This window comes from Manacus vitellinus, unplaced genomic scaffold (genome assembly GCF_001715985.3).
Source record: "Manacus vitellinus isolate BGI_N305 unplaced genomic scaffold, ASM171598v3 scaffold_26_pilon, whole genome shotgun sequence".
NCBI lineage: Eukaryota > Metazoa > Chordata > Aves > Passeriformes > Pipridae > Manacus > Manacus vitellinus.
In genome coordinates, this window is record NW_021939960.1 from 11016046 (window position 1) to 11020107 (window position 4062).

The 4062-nt window shown below is 47.9% G+C and overlaps 1 long non-coding RNA gene across 1 annotated transcript; it reads right to left on the reverse strand.

Moving 5' to 3' along the window:
- Window positions 1-548: 548 nt before the first annotated feature.
- Window positions 549-2816, reverse strand: LOC115307544. The gene is made up of 4 exons (XR_003915865.1): window positions 2680-2816; window positions 1426-1541; window positions 1014-1092; window positions 549-725 (listed from the first exon to the last, which is right to left on the reverse strand). It is a non-coding gene; the product is annotated as an uncharacterized LOC115307544 (long non-coding RNA).
- Window positions 2817-4062: the final 1246 nt, after the last annotated feature.

A 4062-nucleotide genomic window follows, 5' to 3' on the forward strand; every position in this document is an offset into this window, starting at 1 on the left:
GACCTAAAAAACCTGGGCCACAGGCTCTGGGGACCCTGGATCCAAGTTTGTGTTATATGGCACGATGAGAAAGCATTAGACAGAGGCACATTTTTATTCCACCATCTGTATCTCCAGTGCACCTGTATCTCCAGTACTCAACAACTTCTCAACACCCAGTAGCAGGACCTTCAGTAAGAGCCATTAACATGCCACAGGAAGAGACCAGGAAAAAGTGAGAGCTCTCACTGATATCTTCTGAATAGCCATCAATTTTTAGGTTAAATGGCCAAAACAGGCTGTCCTAAGAAGGTGAGAGCTGCCCATGGTGCAGCAGAAGGAAAGGACTGCACGTGGTACCTTCCTGGACCTCAAAGAAAATCCCATCTTGACTCCAAAAAAATGGAATGGATTAACCTTACATATAAAAAGATTGTGTGTTTAAGTGAGATACACAAATAGAGGGAAACTGGGGATTTTTTCCTAATATTCTTTATTGGATAAGAAAAATTTTCAGAAAGGGACCCTCAAGAGAAACTGGGGTTGTAACATTCCAAGCAACAGAGTGCAAATACATGCCTCTCCTTGCAGCCTTTCTCCAAGGACATCCTGTTTGCTATCTCATGAAGCTGACTTGCTTTCTGCTCCCTCTGCTCTGGGATCTTCAGGGCTGCTCATCTTCCCACGCAGTCAGTTCTCTTGTCCACGTTCTCAGGAGCTCCTGGCACATGGTTCCTCATTACCTCCTGCCAAACCAGTGATTTACAGTGATTTAAAGGGATTTGCAGTGGTGTTCCCATTGTAACATCCCATTCCATGCCCTGTAGTAGCTGTGAGAGCTGTGTGATTACCACTGCAATGTTTAAGGGGTGGCTGTGCATCTGCAGTGCTGGGCTGGGCTTGGCAGGGTGCAGGCAGCAAGCTTGGGTGGGTGAGGATTTCTGCCTGGATAATTAATCCATCCCTAGAAGCGTTATTTGAGGCTTGGGTGTCAGAGCAGATTTTGTTGAATTTTAATATTTCCTGTAACTTACACATCTCAGTCTTGCCCAGTTCTGGTTTCCTCTGTTCTCTGGAATGATACCACCTTCCACTCACTGGCAAGTTGTGGCTCTGTGAACATGTTAAACCTCTCATCCCATTCCAGAGTATTTCCAGCCCTCCAGCACAGTGTTTGTAATCTTGTCACCCCATGTGGTTTGATCTTCCAACACCCAGCAAGGGTGAATAAACTCGCTCCTCATTAAGGGAAAATGGCACATGAACACCCAGTGGAACAAAGCAATGAGGAACAGACCCATTATGGGCACATGTAAAGTGGTCTCAGACTCCAGGGATTGTGGGTCCTGCTAAATCATCTCCACCCCAACGACCCGTCCTGTATCTACAAGTTATGGGAGCAAGGCAGGAATGGTGAGGGAAGGGAAGACACCAGGCTACAGGTACCCTCAGGTGCAGTTATGAGGGATGTGGCCATTTACCACAACTGGGAATGCAGTTGTAATTAGCAGGGTGACAGTAGGGGCCTGAAGTTTCCAAGTACAAAAACGCCATCTGTACTGCTGTTTAGGAAAAGGAAAAAAAGACATTAAACTGCAGTGATTCCCATTTCTTGGCAGGAATGGGAGAACTTTGTCACAGCACAACTCTGTGAATCCCCTGAAGGAGTTTTTGCTCGTGCACAAACAGCCATGAGGTGATCCCAGCTTCTCTGGCAAAGTGGCCACTTTCTGTAGACTCTGCTCTGTAAAAATAAACTGAATACAGCAGTTCTTTCCCTTTGGATTTTTCTCACTCAGGAAACACCTATGCCCAAATCCTCAGCTGGTGTAAATCTGCAAAGCTCCTACGACTTCAGCAAGGCAATGCCAAGTTCCTCCACCAGGGAATGTGATCTATTATTTTGGCTGAGTCTGTAAATCGCCAGTTCTGTGTTTTTGGACCAATTGTTAGGTGGCTAATCCTGCAGTTTGCACATGTGGACAGTCTGAGCACTCCCATGTGAGTTTTTGGCTGTGCAAAACTGTAGCCAACACAAAGTGAGTGGGCAAGCATCTAGGTGTGTAATGCAAAGCATGGAAACATGGGGGCTGAGTTTAGCCTTTCCCTAAATGCAGCCCCTTAAATCCTTGCAATCTCCTCGCACACAAAACCCACACACAGAGTCCCTCAAAACCCACACTCACAAAAACAGCTGTAAGAGAAGAAAAGACAATGAGGAGCATTGTGGAGGCACAGTCAGTCACATCTCCCCCTCCAGCACATGCTGGGAATCAGTCAGTCAGCTCTTAGGGGAGCACAGAGAAAACACACACCCACAGGAACTGCTCAGCTAATCCCACTCCCTCAAATCCTGCAGGAGTTTGGTGGTTTCAGTGTGGGACTTCCTTTCTGCTGGCTTCTCCACTCCAACATTTCAAATGGAACTTTCAAGGGAAAAAGGAAATTTATTTTTCTGGATATTTTTTTCAACCTCATTGCATTCTCCCAGGAAGAGAAAAGTAATTTTTACAGGAAGAGGCTGAAATTAAGCCTAAGAACTGCCAAAAGTGGAAGATGATGTGCAGACACCTGCTGGTGAGGTCAGTGGAGGCTGTGCTGTACCCAGCCCTGAAGAGGAGAAAAGAAGGTTCCTAGCCAGGGCCTAAAACCCCAAACCAGCATGTTCTTCATTAAGAAAAAATAGTGCAAGGTTTTTACCTTAATTGTTTGAGTCATTCCTGAAAATAACTGTCCAAACTACTTAGAATAACCAGAATTCTCAGCTGGCTGACTATCCCAGTGTGTCCATCCCTGACTGACTCCACAGGCAAGTGCTCTCTGCCCTCAGCAGCTGCCCAGTGGGAGAGGCTGCCCTGCCTCACCCCCTGGGTAGTTACTCACAGTGTTTTATTTAACAATGCAAAGAACCAGGAGCCATGGAACAAACACCTGTGAGATCAGGGGTGTCCCCTGAGCACTTCTGAACTGCCCCTGGGGTCAGGACTCCCTGCTCACTGGTGTCAGTCACCATGTCATGAGTCAAGAGCAACTTTTCTTCTGTTATTTCCATTTTTCTTCTTCCAAGCAGCCTGGGGTCACAGGACTTAGAGCCTGTTTATGAACACAGTGCTGGGACTACAAGGTCCTTGTCTTTTGGGACTGCAAGAGCCAAAGGAGAAAAAAAGGCAGCTTTCTCTGCAATCCAACATTAAGGGACACATCCCTCGTGGTGCCAGTTCTGCCACCAGGAAGGGCACAGGAGCAGGGAGGGAGCTCTGAGCTCTCTGCAACCCATCAGCTCACGGGCAGGCACAAGTTTTGCAGGAGGATGGGATGTGACAGGGCCCTGGCATGCTGGTGATCCCAGCAAACACAGCTACCCTGGGAAGGAAACAGAGCTATGGCACCATGGCCTGTGCCACGGGCTCCCCAGAGCCCCCCTCATCCTGGACCTGGGGAAGTGAAAGTCCTTCCTTGTTCCCTGCAGCAGGAACAGCTCAGCTGGGATGTCTGGAAAACACAGACCTGCACACCAGTGCTCTGCTCCCAAGTACATCACACAGGCACTTAATTAGTTTTGTAATTCCTGAGGATTTATGAGCCTCCATCTTCACTAATTTGCCTCGATACAACATCAGACAGTGTTCAAGCACGTCCAGGAAGTATTAACACGGGCTAAGTGCTTCTAAAAATACAATACCTGTCAGAGAGGGTTAAATTTAAAGTAAATTTGGGGTTGGCTTTTTTTTGTTTGTTTTATTTTTGCCAGAAGCAGTACCCTTGAAGGGTCCAGCAACCTGTCTGCGTCTTCAGAAAATTACAGGTGTTTAAGTGGGCTGTGCTGAAGGCAGACTGTGAGATAATAGGGGTTTTCTACCCCTCCAGGTTCTTCTGCTGCCTCTGTGACTCCTCCTCCCCTCTTCCATGGGGGCTGCTGGCAGATGCTCTATTTGCAGGAGTGGGTTCCCCCCAGCCTGGCAGGCAGGTCCAGGAGCTGAGCTGAGCCTGGTGATGACGTGCTGAGATGATCTGCTGGGGCTGACTGTGCAACTGCAGCTCAGGACCATCCTTTCCAGGCACTCACCATCACCACAAGCCCCA